The sequence below is a fragment of the Erpetoichthys calabaricus genome, chromosome 1 (assembly GCF_900747795.2).
Source record: "Erpetoichthys calabaricus chromosome 1, fErpCal1.3, whole genome shotgun sequence".
Taxonomy (NCBI): domain Eukaryota; kingdom Metazoa; phylum Chordata; class Cladistia; order Polypteriformes; family Polypteridae; genus Erpetoichthys; species Erpetoichthys calabaricus.
In genome coordinates, this window is record NC_041394.2 from 303,475,081 (window position 1) to 303,496,588 (window position 21,508).

Genomic DNA, 21,508 nt, shown 5'->3' on the forward strand with positions numbered 1-21,508 from the left:
CATTTATAGAGCCAATATTTTTTACAGTCTGAAACAACGACTGAGATCACAGCCTACTTAGCTTTGAGAGAAGGTGAGATCACCATCATCACAGCATGCTAAAATGACGGGGAGAGAAGTGCGTAATCTGTGCTGCACTATAGGGTGTGGACTACACAAGAAAGTGCATGTTGCCTAATACAGAAAAGGCAGGTTGCCATCCAGTTCATTTTTTGGCACACTTTCCGTTGCTCACAAGTATGCTCCAAGCAGCTTTAACGCTACGATAGGAGCCAACTATGGCCTGCACAACAGTTCATTTCAAGGCACACTCACTAATGGCAGAGAAATTCAGAACTGGTATTCAATCTAACAGCATGTTTCCATACAGTAAATGAAACTTAAGTCTTTGGTGTCTTGTAATGGAAATGTCCTTCAAGTTTTTCAAGCTTGGCATAGGAAGACACTGCAACCAGGAATCAAACCAGTGACAAAAGTGCAGGGAGGCAGCATTGCTGCTTGCCACACTACCTCGCCTCTCAGGCCAGTTCAGTTAACTCATCTTGTGAATATCTTTGTCTAATTTAATTTCAATCAGTGACTTGAGAATTTGAAGAAAAATCACAGCAAGAGATTACACTAGCTGTTGGTATGCATGATCTCTTCATTATTTTACAGGGCACTAGGTAGAGAAACTGTACTTAAAAAGCATGAATAGGCAGTCCATCTTTTTAATTGGTCTGTTGTCAGAATGTGAAAAAACAGCATCTGGTACGCAGTAAAACAGTACGTTTCAATCTGTTTATTCAAACAAAACAAAAAGCTAGTGAAGTGTTTCTACTGTTTATCAGAGGAGACCTTAGGGCCTCTGGGGACACCAGGTACAAAGAAAAAACAAAAAAAAAAACTTGGTGGGGCCCTTCACTGCACCCCTAGAGTCGTGACATGTTACCATTTATTACCATTATTTTAGTACAATTTCTAAATTAATAAGATCAACAGAATTTTAATAAACACAAATCCTTTATTTTAATTTTGTGAAGAACAGATTAACAGAACAGTAAAAAAAAAGTACAGTGATCCCTCGCTATATCGCGCTTCGCCTTTCGCGGCTTCACTCCATCGCGGATTTTATATGTAAGCATATTTAAATATATATCGCGGCTTTTTCGCTGCTTCGCGGGTTTCTGCGGACAATAGGTCTTTTAATTTCTGGTACATGCTTCCTCAGTTGGTTTGCCCAGTTGATTTCATACAAGGGACGCTAGTGGCAGATGGCTGAGAAACTACCCAACTTACTTTCTCTCTCTTCTCTCTCTTGCGCTGATGTAGGGGGGTGTGAGCAGGGGGGCTGTGTGCAGCTGCTGCCTGAAGGACAGGCTGCACGGAGCTTCGCATACTTAAAAGCTCAAAGGGCACGTATTGATTTTTCTATCTATCTCTCTATCTATCTATCTATCTATCTCTCTGCTCCTGACAGAGGAGGTGTGAGCTGCCGCCTTCAACAGCTTTGTTCCACATTTTTAAATGCAAAATAAATGTAAGTTGCACATCGTAATAAAAAGAAATTACAAATGGTACATCGTGATATAATAAATAAAACGGGGGCACATAATAGAAATTTAAAAAATAAATGGCTCCTACTTTCAAACTTGTTGTTTGCAGGCTCTGGCTACAGCAGATGCAGCCGCTGTATCCTTCAGGTCCAAAGAACTTTGAACACTGTGCTCTATTCAAATTAAACCTCGGGCTGAAACTGTCTCCTGGCACACAGTAGATCTCAAGAATAAGATTTAATCAGCTTTAAAGATGAAAAATTTCTCTCACAAGAGGCAATAGAGGCGGGGTGGAGTGGCGGCTCTGAAGCTAAGGATCCTCACTGATATCCGGAAGGTTGCCAGTTTAAATCCCCATTACTGTCAAAAGGGATCCTACTCTGCTGGGCCCTTGAGCAAGGCCCTTAACCTGGCTGACCCTGCTCTGACCCCAAAAACTAACAAATTCTTAATACAAGAAATTGTATAATGCGAAATAAAATGGGATTAATAAAGTATCTATCTATCTATCTATCTATCTATCTATCTATCTATCTATCTATCTATCTATCTAAAGAACAAAAAATAAATAACAATAAAAATATAAGCCTTCTAATTCAGCCAAATTCCACATTTTTTTCTGAAATATGTATTTTTATGAGACAGTCTAGTAAAGAGACATTGCTATTAGAAGTCAAACATCCTCCTCAACATTTTTTAAATTCTAAATTTACTGTCTTGCACCACACACTTCAGATTTCATTCTCCCCAGTCCTGGGTCCTCTCTCATTTTTCCAGGTTTCTATATACAGGTCTGGCAGTAATGATTCCACTCAAAACAAAGGGATGTTGGGGTGCCATTTAGCAAATTCCTAATAGAAGAAATTGCCTTCGGCTTAAATAAAGAAAAAAACCAAAACAAAAACAGTGATAGGAAGAGCCAGGAAGAGATGTAGTGCAATACTAAGAGTCACGGTTTCTTTAACAGCTCACTCAAATGACAAGTTGACTGAAACACATCACACAGACACAGTATCAAGTTGACACCACATCTGTCGAGAATGACTGAGAATACTGTGATTGCAGTTCCTCTCATCAAATTTTTTTCTTCTCATAAGAAAAAAAATCCTCCTATCAAAAAAAATATTTTTTCACCATCAATTATTTTCTCCCATCTATTTTGTTTTTCTGATCCTTGTCACTTAAGGGGCTCTGTAAGCTCATTACACGGCCCTCCTAAACACATAGTTTCCCAACTGACTCTAAGATACCTGCAGCATTAGCAGATGAAGCTGTCTGTACTGCTAGCTGGAAAACGTATGGAGTACATGTCGCAGGACACACAACATATATATACATGCCCATGACAGCCAAAGAATACATTGAATTTATTCTTAGCATAGAGTTCATTATTGTTTAGTGTTTTCAGTTACATTTGTGTCTTTTTCTCTGAAACACTAAACTCTCATTCAAGCTTTCAACGTCAACTAGACCAACAACTTCAGGCCACTAGTTTCTTGACCTAGTCTTCTCCTTTGCTCCCTCTATAGCCCATGTCTCAGCTCCATACATCATTGCTGGTCTTACCAACTTACCTTTAGCCTACACCTTAATTCTTCAATCACACAATACTACCTTCTTCCAGTTATTCCATCCACACTGCACTCTATACATTATCTCTGCATTCATTTTCCATCTTGGGCTACCACTGATCCTAGATATTTACATTTATCCACTCTTTAATAACAATTATATATGTCAGACTTAAATTACTCTATCTATCTATCTATCTATCTATCTATCTATCTATCTATCTATCTATCTATCTATCTATCTATCTATCTATCTATCTATCTATCTATCTATCTATCTATCTATCTATCTATCTATCTATCTATCTATCTATCTAATTAATACCTATATAAATTGTCACTCATGTGCATCGTAAGAACTCCTCACAGGCTCGATCAAAGTAACATTCTTTTATCCTTCTCTCCCCGCAGATCCAAGAAACCGCCCAGTCAGGGCACATAACCCCACCCAATCCATTATAATAAACCCAGCTCCCCAGATGGATGTGTCTTTCATCATCAGAGCAAACCGCCGAACAGAGCTCCTGTGAAACGACAGAGCTCCTTTTTCTGCAAATAAGAGCCGGATATCTTAGTTGGTTATTATTTGTCTAATGGCTGGCTGTACAACACCAAAAGGTGTTTATTTTGTTGGACTTTTGTTTGATTAAACAGGATGAGCTGATTAGTACTTTTATCCTTCCCTGACCTGTAATTCCTGCACCTGGCCACAATATATATATATTGTTTGGGTTTGGGGCAGCCACCCATGTATTATGCCCAAGCTGGAAAAGGGTTCATTTTTGTTGAATTGTGTCTGGTTCAATGTCCAAAACAGAACTAACATGTGGCAAAGATGGCATTTAAAGGTCTGGAGAGGAAGTGACGTGATCGGGACAGGAAGTAATGTCATCACGGGCATAGAAACCGTAAAAAAGACTTCATAAAGGGCACCGTAACCAGAAGTGACGTCATCAAGGAAACCAGAAGTGATGTCATGAAAGGCACCATAACTGGAAGTGGCGTCATCGAGGCAGGAACTGACATCATCATGGGTGCCAGAACCCTGTGGAAGTTCCTGTTAATGGTCTGCAAATAGCTGCCTCCCATGTACACGTGTGTGACAATATATATATATATATATATATTATATATATATATATATACAGTTAGGTCCATAAATATTTGGACAGAGACAACTTTTTTTCTAATTTTGGTTCTGCACATTACCACAATGAATTTTAAATGAAACAACTCAGATGCAGTTGAAGTGCCGACTTTCAGCTTTAATTCAGTGGGGTGAACAAAACGATTGCATAAAAATGTGAGGCAACTAAAGCATTTTTATAACACAATCCCTTCATTTCAGGGGCTCAAAATTAATTGGACAATTGACTCAAAGGCTATTTCATGGGCAGGTGTGGGCAAGTCCGTCTTTATGTCATTATCAATTAAGCAGATAAAAGGCCTGGAGTTGATCTGAGGTGTGGTGCTTGCATGTGGAAGATTTTGCCGTGAACAGACAACATGCGGTCAAAGGAGCTCTCCATTCAGGTGAAAGAAGCCATCCTTAAGCTGCGAAAACAGAAAAAACCCATCCGAGAAATTGCTACAATATTACTAGTGGCAAAATCTACAGTTTGGTACATCTTGAGAAAGAAAGCAAGCACTGGTGAACTCAGCAACGCAAAAAGACCTGGACGTCCACGGAAGACAACAGTGGTGGATGATCGCAGAATCATTTCCATGGTGAAGAGAAACCCCTTCACAACAGCCAACCAAGTGAACAACACTCTCCAGGGGGTAGGCATATCGATATCCAAGTCTACCATAAAGAGAAGACTGCATGAAAGTAAATACAGAGGGTGCACTGCAAGGTGCAAGCCACTCATAAGCCTCAATAATAGAAAGGCTAGATTGGACTTTGCTAAAGAACATCTAAAAAAGCCAGCACAGTTCTGGAAAAACATTCTTTGGACAGATGAAACCAAGATCAACCTCTACCAGAATGATGGCAAGAAAAAAGTATGGAGAAGGCGTGGAACAGCTCATTATCCAAAGCATACCACATCATCTGTAAAACACGGTGGAGGCAGTGTGATGGCTTGGGTGTGCATGGCTGCCAGTGGCACTGGGACACTAGTGTTTATTGATGATGTGACACAGGACAGAAGCAGCCGAATGAATTCGGAGGTGTTCAGAGACATACTGTCTGCTCAAATCCAGCTAAATGCAGTCAAATTGATTGGGCGGCGTTTCATGATACAGATGGACAATGACCCAAAACGTACAGCCAAAGCAACCCAGGAGTTTATTAAAGCAAAGAAGTGGAAAATTCTTGAATGGCCAAGTCAGTCACCTGATCTTAACCCAATTGAGCATGCATTTCACTTGTTGAAGACTACACTTCAGACAGAAAAGCCCACAAACAAACAGCAGCTGAAAGCCGCTGCAGTAAAGGCCTAGAAGCATTAAAAAGGAGGAAACCCAGCAACTGGTGATGTCCATGAGTTCAAGACTTCAGGCTGTCATTGCCAGCAAAGGGTTTTCAAACAAGTATTAGAAATGAACATTTTATTTCCATTTATTTAATTTGTCCAATTACTTTTGAGCCCCTGAAATGGAGGGATTGTGTTAAAAAAAATGCTTTAGTTGCCTCACATTTTTATGCAATCGTTTTGTTCACCCCACTGAATTAAAGCTGAAAGTCTGCACTTTAACTGCATCTGACTTGTTTCATTTAAAATTCATTGTGGTAATGTACAGAACCAAAATTAGAAAAAAGTTGTCTCTGTCCAAATATTTATGGACCTAACTGTATATATATACTATACTGTATATATATACACATAGAAATACAGTAGTTAGCATAAATACTGATTCACACACTCTACTAGTCAAGCATTTTTGCATATACTATTGAACTGGATATAACAATAACATATTGGAATTAATAATAACATTACAAAGCCTATTCATTTGGCACATAAAATATGACTAAGAAAGTTCATTTCTTTAATATTTTGTCAATGTCAATTTATTTGTAGAGCACATTTAAAACAACAGCAGTAATGCTGTAGCCAAAGTGCTTTACATTAAAACATACAATTGATATCAATAAAATAAAAGAAATAAAGTACAATAAAATGAAATACAGCCAGCGGTGTGTTAAAGAAAAGAAAGAAGATGACTAAGAGTAGGGAAACCATCAGTATCAGTGAAGGTCACTGAAAGCTATAGAACAGAAATGAGTCTTCAATCTTGTTTTAAACTATTCAATTGAAAGTGACTCCTTAATGTAATGAGGCAAAGAGCTCCACACACAAGGTGCAGCAGCTGCAAAAGCCCTGTCCCAGAATTTTAAAGTCAATTCTTAAACTAACCAACAGCCAGTGTAAAGATGATAATACTGGAGAAACAGAATCAAACTTTCTTGCCTCAACCAAAAAAAAAACGGCAGCAGCATTCTGAACCAACTGTAACCTGTGTATCAGGCATTTGCTGATCCCAGAGTACAACGAGTTGTAGTAATCAAGCTGAGAAAAGATAAAAGCTTGAGTAGCTTTCTCAAGATCTCTAGGAGATAAAAAAAAGGTGTGACCTTAGCTAAAAGTTGAAGCTGGAAAAAGCAACTGTTTCTTACAGAGTTAATCTGATTCTCAAAAGAGAGGTTACTGTCAAAAATGACACCAAGATTATGTACTTGAGATTTACAAAAGTCAGCGAAACAGCCAAGAAGTTCAAAACCAATTTGAGCTTTTGTAGGGGGACCAGCTATCAGCACTTCCGTGTTTTTTGGTTTTTTTTTTGATTGAGATCAAGAAAATTGCCAGCCATCCAGAATCTTAGTTCAAAATGACAATTGTGCAGCTCATTAATTGCAGAGTTACACACAAGAATATAAACCTGTGTATCATTAGCGTAACAGTGACATGAAATATTAAATTTCCTGAAAATAGCTCCTATAGGATGAAAATATATAGAAAATACAATAGGACCAAAAATGATGACTCAGGCGCCGCCGTGAGTGGCAGCCTTTCCAGCAGCTCCGTGTATGACTTTATCTTTCTACCTTTTTCTCTATTTCACTGATCACTCCTACCACTTTCTTTTATGTGGACTCGTTCCCTAGACACTTTACTACTTTTTACTACTTGGACATGGATTTTTACACGCTGAGACTCGTCTATTCAGGTAATCAACTTCAAGCGCTGAGAACAAAGGCCCGTGCTGGTGTGGTTCCCTATTTACCCGACGAGGTAAGAAGGTCATATCGTGGCAGCAGAGCCGGCACTAAACTAAAAGCCAAGCGGTTAGCAAGAAAGTGGCAATACAAGCCTTCGGTGCCTTCTGTGATCCTGGGAAATGTGAAATCACTACCAAATAATATCGATTAACTGGCTGCGTTGGTGAAAAATGTCAGGACCTACAGAGAATGCAGTTTGTTGTTTTTGTGAAACGTGGCTAACAACTAACATCCCAGATGCTAACGTGGAGCTACCCGGGTTTAGCACAGTTAGAGCGGACAGAGACACAAATACCTGCAGGAAGCAGAAAGGAGGAGGACTCACTCTCTATGTGAATACAATTTTTATTATTTTTTGTGAATTTCCCCTTGGGATTAATAAAGTATCTATCTATCTATCTATCTATCTATCTATCTATCTATCTATCTATCTATCTATCTATCTATCTATCTATCTATCTATCTATCTATCTATCTATCTATCTATCTATCTATCTATCTATCTAAATGGATCCCTGAGGAACACCACATTTAACAGGAGCAGTAGATGAGAAGGAGGAATTGAAAGACAATGAAAAGTGTCTACCAGTAAGATATGACCTGAACCTGTTAAGAGCAGCCTGTTTAAGCCCAACCAGTTGTTCAAACCGCAACAGCAAGATCTCATGGTCAAAAGTGTCAAAAGCTGCAGAAAGGTCTAGGAAGAGAAGAGCTGCAGCCCTTCCAGAGTCAGTAATGAGAGAGATGTTATTAAATACTTGGCTTGGACAAGTTCAGCATGGCTAGAATGGATTAATTTGGTCAGAATTGAAAACATCAGAAGGTGAATGAGTTTTTATTTGTGAAAAGCATTTTATCAATTGTGGGTGCCATAGTAATGCAGTCATTAGTGCTGTTTGAATCCCAGTTTGGTGAGTGGCGACTATCTATTGAGAGTTCACATGTTTTTTTTTCTCAGGGTTCAGAAAGAAGAAGATGAAGAAATAAAGCCCGCTCCTTGCTTTTAAGATGTCATGATTTACTTTCAGAATGATAAATATTTCATTAAAAAAAATAAAACTTTGTTTAACGGTGTTGTCTACAGCAGAGTTGCTTTTATCAATGTTTTTTTCAGCAAGAATGAGAGGAAATGATGAATATTTGTGAAGTTGTGGGAGTCACGAAAAATAAGCAAATAATTTTGTGAAAGTAATACATTCTTGTAGTTGAAAAATTATCTTTGTAAACACTGAAAAATTTTCTTCTTTTATTTAGAACATTAGTAACAATTTTAAGAACTGAAATCAAAACTGGTTATTGGCCAGAATGCATTAAGTAAGAATAAGAGGCTTGATCTAAAACTGTTTTGAGAAGGCATTTGTTATCTAAATATTTTGTCTTGTGTACAAATATTTCTCCAAAATTATTTATAGCTAAAGTTTTTGGTAATAACTTACAGATTCCCTTCTGAATAGAAGTGTCTGACTTTAGGCCACGCAGAGCATATTGTTGTTTTGCACGAGCAGGTGGCTCAATAAACAGGGCTAATCCAAAGTCATTGCTAATAATTGAAGCACTAAAAGGAGGCTATGCAGTTAAAACAGGGTGGGTGAGTTTATTTTGGAAAGCATCATGAGAGCAATTGATGTTTGCTGATACAATTAGATGAATTCTGTAAGTACAGGAATGCCTGAGCTCTGTATGCACCTGCAAGCCATGTTCTAAAAGACTGAAATATTAGTATGAGATTGAAAGGCTTGATTATTCATTTTCTTACTATGGACAATTCACATCTTACAGTTTATTACAAAAGCATCTTATGTCTTTTGCTTAAGAGGTTTATCTTTTCTAAACTAGACTAAATGGATTACATTGACTTGATGCAATAATGTAGAACTTATTACATTGTGAATTTCACCTTGGGATTAATAAAGTATCTATCTATCTATCTATCTATCTATCTATCTATCTATCTATCTATCTATCTATCTATCTATCTATCTATCTATCTATCAATGTTCTTTATTTTTTTTAGTACTTAGGACAATGTGTAATACTTAGATATGGGTATAGGGCAGGAAAGTGGTTGGGTATCCTCTACTAACCAATCAGGAGTGTGAAACCAACCAATCAGGACAGAAAATATTGGTCAAAGCCAGTTGCTATTATTATTATCAGGATGACTCTTCTATCATTAAAAACATTTAGCATGGCTAACATTTATATTTAATTAAACACAAAATGAAAGATGACATTCATGCATATGACTTTCATTTCATTATTTTCATGCACATCACTGCCTCGGTCAATACATTATGCCAGTGCTGTAGGAAGAAGAGAATTTCACAGATTATAAATTTCAGTCTGAGGCATTAAATCAATGTTTTGCACAATTTTAGATCTTATCTGATTTTATCTGGTCACTAGAGGGTAGAAAGAGGAGATGAAGCCACACTAAGTCTGGTTATTGGGTGGAAAGCAGAAAGACGGCGATTTGCTGGTTAGTAACACCAGCTCATATTTATTGCATGAAAGTTTCATGTTGCCCTGACGTGGCACAGGCCAACATACAGTTGATGGGTAACACTTCCAATAGCTGAAAAGGTAGATATTTTGACATGTACAAGAATTTGTTTTGTTACAGAAAGGAAAAAGAGAAAAAAAGGAAAGGATGGATGTGTTAGGAACTCGTGGGTGTAAACGGATTCTTTTCCTATTGTTTCCTGAATTAATTTTTATTTTCATTCCTTATTTATAGTTATTTTTGTGATGTCATTGCCTTGACACATTTTTTTATATTCATGGCACCACCATTATGTGTTTTTAGCAAGGCCGTCTCTACAATTAGCCTGCCTCATTCAAATTAACCAGATTATCTTGTTTTATATTATTTTTGTGTAACAGAAATGTTTGGTCGTAATGTCTGCTGACCTACACAAGCCTATTACAGGTAGTCTTCCAGATTCCAGGATACAGAGCACGCAGCTTCTCAAAGGCTCTTTTTATGCGTAGCAATCCTTATATTTATTATCTTTAGGAGCAGATTCATGAATTTAGTTTGGTTTTCATATGTGCTGACCTGTCATAAATATAGTTGGGCTAAAATGTAGATAACAATACTGGCTTAGCATAGAACACACCGGCATGGCAAAATAAATGTTTAAAGATAACTGTTATACTGCATTTTTGTTACTTTCTAAATATATTAAGCTTGTCATTTTATTTCAGTAACATAAAAGAAAGGTGTATCTTTATGGATCTAACTTATCTGTAGTACTAGGGTGTTGTACCGTGTTAGCCATTATGAATGTAGAGAAAAGCCAAGCAAAAGGACACATTTTATTGGCTAACTAAAAAGATTACACTATGCAAGCTTTCGAGGCAACTCAGGCCCCTTCTTCAGGCAAGATGTAATCAATTGATGATTACATGATTACAAATTTGCCTCGAAAGCTTGCATATTGTAATCTTTTTAGTTAGCCAATAAAAGGTGTCCTTTTGCTTGGCTTTTCTCTGGATCTAACTTAGATATACCTTGGTAATATTTTTACTAGAATGTCACCACCAATATAAACTATCCTTAAGATTGTGGTTTAAATAGAGAGCTGCAGACTATAGTAATTGTTTAGGTGGTAATATTATTATTTAATGTATTTCTTTTTTAGAGGAATGTTGCCTGGTTTAGCAGCTCTGAGCCTAAGGATCTCCACTAGTATCTGGAAGGTCACTGATTTGAATCCTTGTTACTGCCAAATCCTACTCTTCTGGGTCCTTGAGCAAGGCCCTCAACCTGCACTAGGGGCACTGTGCAATGACTGACCCTGCGCTCTGACCCCAAGGGTTATGTGTTGTAAGGCAAAATAAAGAACAAAAAATAAATAAATAACACCATTTGTTCAATAAAAGTATAAGCCTTCTAATACAGCCAAATTCCATTTGTTTTTCTGAAATCTGTATTTTTATGAGACAGTCTAGTAAACAGACTATTAGAAATCAACCATCATCCTTAACATTTTTTTAATTCTAAATTTACTGTGTTGTACCACACACTTCATATTTCACTCTCCCCAGTCCTGGCTCCTCTCTCGTTTTTCCAGATTTCTATATACAGTTCTGTTTCTTTAAGTTAACATGCATTGACCACTTTTATTAAAAAGATATTGCTCTTAAGCCTGGACACCTATGATGGAGACATCATAGCCTGGACACCTGAACCCGGGTCTCCAAACAACGAGGCAGCAGCGCTACCACTGTGCCGCCCAGTTTTTGTTATGGTGAGAGCAAATATGCTGCCTAATTATGCATGTACTAATTTCAGCAATCAGAAAAGAAACAGCCCCCCTAAAGGAAAAATAACTATAGATCCGATTTCCAACTGTAAGGGAATAAGTACCAGAAAGAACATGCAGCCTCCACACAAAGAGGGACTGGGCAATGTATACTGTACATACATGATTAATCATGCCTTAAACACTCCTAATAGTGATAAGAGTAAGGTAATGTACATAGATCTAGCAATGGAGAAGAGGAAAGTAAGACACCAATGAGTGTGTGTATGTGTTCTAGGAGTTGATCCTACCTTGCGCCATATGCTTGATGGGATAGGCCCCAGACATGCTAAGAATTAAGCAGGGATTAGAAAATGGCACAGTATGGTAAGGTAGTTCACCAGTTAGTGCTGACAGTAATGATTCCACTCAAAACAAAGTGGGTGGTGGGGTACCATTTACAGGCTTGCCTAGGGCAGCAAACATGTTAGAGGCTTGCTCAGGGTCATATAGTGAGCTAGATGTAGGACTTGAAGATCATTTGCTTTAAATTCCAACTGTCAACATTCTACATTACACTGACAGAGAACAAATGAAAGAATGGAGTATTTAAAATGTCTCCATCATAGGTGTCCAGGCTTAAGAGCAATATCTTTTTAATAAAAGTGGTCAATGCATGTTAACTTAAAGAAACAGACGTAAAAGACTGTAAGAGTACATTCATTATTGAATTGTATGAATTAGCTATATCCAGGTGCAGAGACCCTGTTGGGGTTACACATAGAATTCAACAAATGCAAACACATGACAATAATGGGGACTCTTCATACACTTAAGCTGCTATTTCCTGATATGAATTACCATCCACTTGAATCAGACAAACTCAGAGTGATTATTGAGCAAAGGAAACTGTCGAGAATTTGTTTAACGAAAGACACCCTAGCCAGATTACAGAAGCAACCTTTTATTATGTTTCACACCATTCAACAATAATCAATATCCAAAGGAGTTTTCCACAAACACCTTTCATCATACAATTGTTTATCATAATACCAAACTGAGACTTTGAAAGATGAATTTGAACTCCTGTTTGTCATGTTGGGAAATGCCGCTATTTTCCAGAAATTATTTGAGACAACATGATGTGCATATCAAGGCTCAGTAAAACTGACAACTCAATTTGGAGAGAAAGTCAGAGGTGCACTTCATTTTAATGAGCTAAATAGTGCTGTTCACCGTGCCATAAAAGAGAAGTTAACTTTTGATGGGAGTGTAGTATTAACAGGTACTCTAATTTTCCTGCACCTTTCAAGGACATATATATTTGGTCGATGTCTGTCTCCTGGATGACTGTGTGTGAGTGTGCCCTGTGATGAAAAGGCAACCCATTCTCTACCAGCATACATTGCAATTTTGAAAATAAATGAATGGGTAATGGTATAAGCCTTGGGACAATAATGTGGAACCTACCTACAGTTATAAGTAACTGCAGGTTGTTTAAAACAAATGTGAGACAACATTTTATTAGAAACTACAACATGTGAAGGTCTATCAATTAGAAGCTAAAAGGAGAAGCTAAAGACAAGCCAATAAAGTTCATGAGCAAAATCAGCAGGGGTAAAAATCATTTACAGTATGTTGTGTGGCAGTGGTGAGTTTTTGTTATCCATCGTCCATTTTCCAACCCGCTGAATCTGAACACAGGGTCACGGGGGTCTGCTGGAGCCAATCCCAGGCAACACAGGGCACAAGGCAGGAACCAATCCCAGGCAGGGTGCCAACCCACCGCAGGACACACACAAACACAAACACAGCACACACTAGAGCCAATTTAGAATCGCCAATCCACCTAATCTGCATGTCTTTGGACTGTGGGAGGAAACCAGAGCACCTGGAGGAAACCCACGCAGACACGGGGAGAACATGCAAAGTCCACGTAGGGAGGACCCGGGAAGTGAACCGGGGTCTCCAAACTGCGAGGCAGCAGCGCTACCACTGTGTCACTGTGCCACCCAGTTTTTGTTATGCTGAGAGCAAATATGCTGCCTAATTACGCATGTACTAATTTCAGCAATCAGAAAAGAAATAGCCCCCCTAAAGGAAAAATAACTATAGATCCGATTTCCAACTGTAAGGGAATAAGTACCAGAAAGAACATGCAGCCTCCACACAAAGAGGGACTGGGCAATGTATACTGTACATACTTGATTAATCATGCCTTAAACACTCCTAATAGTGATAAGATTAAGGTAATGTACATAGATCTAGCAATGGAGAAGAGGAAAGTAAGACACCAAATCATCACAGATTCCTGAAAAAATTACGATATGTGCCTTCTAAAAATGCAAATCAAGGTGTCTCTGTTCTAGTCCATATTCTACAGTGTACTACAGTGCTGGCTAGTGTCCATGAGTTTGGTGCAATTTAGTGAAGACATGGGATTGAGTCTTGAATCTAGAAATGTACTTGTTTCTAATCCACTTTATACTTCCATGCCAAGTTCAGAGGAATAACTCAGTTTTGCCAAGGAGTAAAAATTTGACTCATTCATATATTCCAATAATAAACTGTAAAGCAGAGATTGAAAAAATTGCAATTTGATCAATTAAATATGCATATCCCTCTCATATTGCACAGATTAAAATATATAAATATACAGGTATTTGTGGGTGTATGTATTGTACAGATTAACAGGGCACAGAAGTACACTACAGGGGTTTTCTTCCTCCCCCCTCCCCTCTAGTTTGGATGCCAATATGCCATCCAAGAGCTGATTGGGAACATGGCCCAGATAGGATGCAAAGGAGCCATGTGGGTTTTGCAGATCCTGTCCTGGGCTGAGGTAGTGAAGGTGGCCAAAGGAGGACAAGAGACCACTTTTTCAGCTCTGCTGACCATGCAGGAGCAACAGGAAGCTATTCCAAGGTTGAAACCAGATACAAGAACACTTGGCCCTTCAAGTAGAAGGCTGTATGCTTCCCAAAGGGCCAGAGAAGATCTAGAAGTGTTGGTTGGCCAAATTGTAGTGACCCTGGAAGAGAGTCATGATCTCCACTTTAAAAGAAGCTTCTTTCTTTCAGCCAGGTGAGCTTAGAGTCAGGAGAGAAGTGGAGACAAGGACTTATCTGATATAGGGGTGGTTGAAGAAGACAAAGAAATGCCAGTACTGATGGTGAGACAAGAAATAGGAGGACAAAAGGTAGGCAGAGGATGAAATATTGAGTATTATGGAGTAAAGCCCCATAGTGGTTAATTGTTTTTGTTTTATGTAAACCTGTGACCTGTTTTTTCCGACACCATTTTTTTTTTTGATCTATAATAAATCCATTGCTGCTGGGCTTTTAATGCATCTGTCATTCTGAGTGTGGCATCTGCTCAAGAGATGGTTACAATATAAAAACTAATTTGAATAATTTTTTATTAATACAGTAATTGTGTGTTTACAAATCAGTGCTGCCGTCTATGTTTACTTGGAGATATTATTCAATGCTAACTCAGTTTTTCAAAAGGAAGCAAACTGATGCCCAAAAGATCATCTGCTTTAGTTCTTGATTTAGCAAAAGGACAGTTTCTCTGCCATCTTTTTAAAGGCGTCCGTCTTTGTATCTGGAGAGCTTGCTTGGTGTTTTCAAGGCCCCAGATCGTTTTGCTCTGCTTTTTGAAGTCCACTTTGTCACTGTACCAGCCAGAATTAGGAAGCTACCTTACATTCAGTGATGTCTCCAGTTACCCTTCCACAGTGTCCTTGGTCTTCTCCACTAGGCCACGCCTAGTACACTCCTTTCTGAATGGGATATGCCATCCTAAATATGTGGTCAAATCTACCTTAACTTGCTTCTCTTAATCAGAAAAACTGTAATTCTACTCCCAGATCTTCCTGGATAACTGACCTGCATGAATAGGTAATGGTATAAGCCTCGGGACAAAAATGTGGAACCTACCTACAGTATAAATAACAGGTTGTTTAAAACAAATGTGACACAGCATTTTATTAGAACTACAACATGTGATGGTCTATCGATTAGGAACTAAAAGGAGTTCAATCAGAAAAAGCTGTAGTTCTACTCCAAGATCTTCCTGGATAACTGACCTGCTCACTCTGTCATAAGCAGTAAGCCTATAGTAGCAACCATTTACTCTTGTGACCTTATTGCATCAGTTGATACCCACAGCTTGTGGCCATAAGTAAGGATGAGACTGCAGATTTACAAAGACAGACATTGACTAAGTAGAGTTGCCATGCATCCCAGTGTCTACCTGGGTTTATCTCCAATTTCCCCGGACTGTTATCCCATCTAGTGTTGGCTCCCATTTTTTAGTCCACTGCGTCTAGTATAAGGTGCCAGTGCCAGTGACTCTAAACTGGATTAGGCAGGTTTGATAATGGATGGATGGATAAAAAGAAATAATAGGAGTTGCTCATTTTGGCCTATATACATATATATTCAAATATTGGATAGAGGAAAGTTCAAAGTTTAAAAGCCCGCCTAAAAATACCAGTGAATGCCGCCGAGTGCTGACTTCATTTTCATGCAAGATGGTGCCCCGCCTCATTTCTACTTGGAGGTCCGGCGTTACCTGAACAACACCTCTTCAAGCTGTTTAAGCAGAACACAAGGTATTGTCTTAGACTTATAAACTGACTAGCCAGTCAAAAATGTACAGATGCTCTTCCAAAGAGATTTCTAGCGAAACAAAAACATTTTCTTAATGCTTGAGGGACTGAAGAAAATGATAGACTGGTTTCTGCCTTTTACTCAATAAACTACATGGCAACTCGAAATTGGCCAAATAGGACTGAATGTGTCCTGGATTGGCTCCCTATGAGGAGTTGCTAACTGCCTTGACTCAGTGCTGCCACAACAGGGTGCAGAACCAGAAGCCCTAAAAAACTAAGCTTGTTCAAGAACTGATGAAGGAATGAAAGGATTCAAGTAAAACTTGTTGTTTGTGCTTGATGCTGCTGGGATGGGTACCTAAGATCTGAGCAGGACAAAGCTCCATAAAAATCAATGAATGGATGATGAAAGTTCTTTACTTCTATAGCACCATGTCATTACTGTGTCATTCTGAAATTGCGTTAATTTATTATGAATTGTTGGTGTATTAATTTAGTATTTTTCCCTAAAATATTACTAATGAAATAAAGTGATTAAACCTTGACTGCAATGTTGAAGAAGTTAACATTTACTTTCAAAAACCAATCACAGAAAGTAATGAGACATAGTGATAGGATCTGATTTATTTTTGTGAGGTGGTCCCAGACATTTAGCAGGTATGTACTACAGGTTACACCATTCATTTCCATCCAGTCACAGCTTAGTGACTTTTTACTGGAAAGCAAATACATTAACAGGAGGTCTACTCCAAATATCATTTGACACAAGGTTTTGAACGCGTTCAGCCTAAGCTGCCTTTAAGCCCACTAAATGCAGAGAGAAGTCTCAAGGCTGACAGTTTGACCCTCCCCTTACCTAGAAAGCCAGTGTAACGAAACCCCCACTTAATCTCCGGACTTATCTAGCTGAGTCCTAGATGACAGCAAAAAGCATAAGTGAGGTTTAAGATAAAGGGTCTGCACAAAGCCACAAAAATCACAAACACTTTGGCAATTGAGAGATAGAGAGATAGAGAGATATTGCGAATTGCACATCTCACCATTCCAGCTCTAACTGGTGTTTCTCTTTGGATTCTCAACATGTTTTATCTAAATTGAGAGTGGCATTATATGGGAGGAAATGTGTGACAATTTTTAAGAAAGACATTAAATCACTTTGCTCCTTAGGCAATATCCTTGAGCTCATTCCACTTACCATCAAGACATTCATATTCATAAACTATAAATTAAGCTTCAACTTCAAACCCGACAGAAAAGAAAAGCTTTCTGTATGTCTGCGTATTATAATATATGACTTTTAATATTCCCCCTAATTAGGAGAAACTCCTTTCACTTCATATTTCATTCTTCTCCGTTTGATGGGTGCTTTGTTTCATTATCCCTACTCTCTCTCTGTATACCACTGAGATGAAAGGGCGCAAAGCAAGCAGAGCCAAGCTGTCTTCATTGTACAGATTTTTGAATTACTTTACTTACAACTAGAGCTCAAAACCTATTTCGCTCCAGGATCAAGTTTCTGAGATGCCTAATTTACTTGTTTTACAGATAATGATTGATCTCCCTGAAGAAAATGAGGGCTACCTTCTGCAAATGAGAGCGCCACTACTTAAATGAGTTGAAACGCTGACCCTTCAGATATCCCTTTTCTGATTCCTGATCAGACTCACTCTGGCTCTGCTTTCCAAACACCACGATTCATTTTAAAAGATATCTCCCTGTAAAGGTGTATCTTACAAAATATAGAAATATAAAGCAATGCTCAGAAGAAATTTGGCACAATTAGGTGCATGATGATTTCTTTTCTTTTGTAGTGTAACATGTATTCACCAACAAATTATCCACTGTAAAATGAAATGCCAGAACATGATAGAGAGAGTTGGGGTACAAAGTGGTAATGTCTTTGCTAGACTGTGGATGGAAAAAATTGAAGAATGTTTGCAACAATAGACAACCCTGGTTTACCATCTTGTGCCTTGATCTTCCTTCTCAAATAACTATGACTTCTTGTTTGCTGACTGTTTTAAAAGTGTTGTGCTGAAAGAGGTGGGTTTCATTTTCTTCTTCCAGGTAAGTTTCTTTTGGGCTAGAAGTGGGAAAAAAAGAGATGTAAGTGGCTGTGTCACATCCAAAGTCTTCACTGTTTTGCCCAATAAATCAGTCCCTGAAACAATAAACCTAAGTAGCAGACACCAGTCATTTTATGAATTGGCATAATCCAGTCTCAAGATCAAGGTAAACCATTGTCTATCGATTATCAATAAAATCTCTTTAGCATCTCCCAAGTCTGCGCCAGGGTCTCCATCCACTGGGATGTACACAGAATAGCTCCAGAGAAAACCTCTTGAGGGGCATTCTTACAATGTGCCCAAACCACCTCAACTAGCTCCTCTTGCTCTGGAAGTGCAGCGACTCTACTCTGAGCCTCTTACCCTATCACAGAATGTTAGCCCAGTGGCTCAGTGAAGAAATCTCATTTCTGCTACTTCTACTCACACTTTTCGTCATTACCTACAGTTTATGACCATAGTTGAGGACAGGAAGCAGTAAACTAAGAGTTTTGTCTTTAGACTCAGCTCTTGCTTCACAACCCCAGACCAATACAGCGTCCACGCAACAACTGCTGTTCTCCAATTCTCTTGTCAATCTGACCGTCCCATTTCTATCACTCATGAAGAAGATCCTGAGATACTTGAACTCCTTCATTATGGGCAGTTGATCCCTCCTCTCTTGGGGTCTTGGTTTTATAACCAATACTGTGAGTATTTGAGCATCTAAATACATGTACACCAAAACAAATCTGATTTATAAAAGCTGACATATGCACATTTCTACACAATTTACCTTTATGAATCACAATCACCTCTTGAACATGCATAAATGCACTAAAAAGCCCACCTGATTCCACCTTGAAACAACCATCCATCCATCCATTATCCAACCCGCTATATCCTAACTACAGGGTCACGGGGGTCTGCTGGAGCCAATCCCAGCTAACACAGGGTGCAAGGCAGGAAGCAAACCCCAGGCAGGGCGCCAACCCACCGCAGTGAAACAACCAATATGGACTATGTTAATGAACCTCGTACATATGCAATCACAATGCTGCAGACCCTCACTGGCTAAAAGAACAGCCTCCCACCTGACACATCCAGCCACTGCTTACAGTTAATAAAAGTAGCGACATAATCACTAGACACCCTTATCACAATATGAGTGATCTCAATTGTTACAATTAGGTTAGGGAAACTGGACACTGCTGCAGATTTCCTTTTTATGTTGGTATGTACAACCAATCCATATGGAAACCGAATGGAGTTCCATTTTAGTCAGTTTTTTGGCTTGTAGCACAGTGTGTATAATGTAGCTGAAGCTTGGATAAGATAGAAAGTCAACTGTTGTTAAAACCTGCATATGAACAGGTAGAGCCTGATTTTGGGGCCAACTCGGTACATAGTACCAAAAGATTGGCTCTTGAAAGTCTAAATTGGCTCATAAGCCAGCCATCATCGTAGGCAAAATAACTCTAAAAGCACATTCTTTTTGTATATAACCATTTGTATAGTCTCCAATCAGAGCCAAATAAACTATGCTGTGTCTAACCATTAGGCTCTAAATAGGCTGTAGGGCATGATACTTAGAGCTTCCTGTGTCCAGAGTAAATCACACCTGTGCTTTTATTGTGCTTTGGTTTCTTATCCTTAGAAATGACAGCAGGCAGCCCATATAAACTGACGAAGAGACAGTGTGAATACGCAACATTGGACCTATTGAAAGGGAACTAAAATTAGTCTATACATCATATTCATCACTTTTGAGGTTTAATATATCTGTCACGTCAACGCACACTATAATAAGAGCTCTGAGATATGAATTTTTACATGCAAATCATCAAGTAGCTGGTTTACCTTCATTTCCTTGGTTAATCAAGAGTGTCACCATTTCCCATGTTGTGTACGGATGGCTCAGATCTGCTTTAAATATACACAAATCCTCTTATCAAGTTGTCTTGTATGAATCCCAGTGTTTATGTGGAAAGCTGTATGCGCACATTTCAAGCCTCTTTTTGTGTGTATGCGAGTTTTATAAATTTGACATCTGGAGAGAGCAATCTATTCCCTTCCTAGAAAGAACTATGACTTCAGACTTGTAGGAGCTGATCCTTATCCCGGCTGCTTCAAAGTGCACATTCACTCAGTTAAGCACCCACACTCATTCAACATGCATTTAAAAAGTCACCAATTAATCGAATATGGAAGCTCATAGATTCAGATTAACCTACAGTATACAGTTCTCATTACTATTTGAAAACTAAGTAAAATTTTGGCGTCAACACTAAAGGAAGGGTTTGATTTTATGGGGTGGTTTTTGCCTTGAGCTCTATGCTTTCATCCCTTCCCGAGTAAAAATTGGATTAAACAGATCTGAGAATGTTATGCTATGATATTGTAGCACTCTGTAGTGCTTACCAGCACTACCCCAATGGTTTTATATTCATCTTCTTGCTCTTGCTAGCTAGTGTGACAATTTGGTTACAAACCTAATTTGATTCAAATCTTCTGTTTTGTTATTTTTTAATGATTATTTTTTTATATTTTTATGTAATTTCTACCATGTTTGTTTATGATCTAAGGATAATGTACCGTCTCTTTAAATGTTCTTTTGTTCCTTGTATTCTGTGTGTTCTGCATCACTGCTGCTGGGTCCTCAACTGGATTTATATGTCTGCCAAAAAGAGAAACCCATCAGTGGAGCACTGAGTTTGAGGCTGAAGCTCTGCAATTATTACCTCTTTTTTTTTGGTAATTTTTGCTCTTTTCTTTCTACTTTTGTAATTAAACTCCATCCATCCATCCATTTTCCAACCCGCTGAATCCGAACACAGGGTCACGGGGGTCTGCTGGAGCCAATCCCAGCCAACACAGGGCACAAGGCAGGAACCAATCCTGGGCAGGGTACCAACCCACCGCAGGACACACACAAACACACCCACACACCAAGCACACACTAGGGCCAATTTAGAATCACCAATCCACCTAACCTGCATGTCTTTGGACTGTGGGAGGAAACCGGAGCGCCCGGAGGAAACGTAATTAAACTCTCCGTTTATAAAGATTATTTGTCTCTTTAAGTCAGAGTTTTGCTGTTTCTACCTCCCTTGTGAGATATTTTTGTAAAGTTTGGGAACCTCGTTATATTTTTGAAATTTAAAAGCAAGCTACTCTTAGCTGCAGCCTGTAGGTAACTGTCTGGAAATATTACTACTTTGGGAGGAGTCTCTTCTTGGCCAACAGGCAAACAAACGTCCTGGCCTG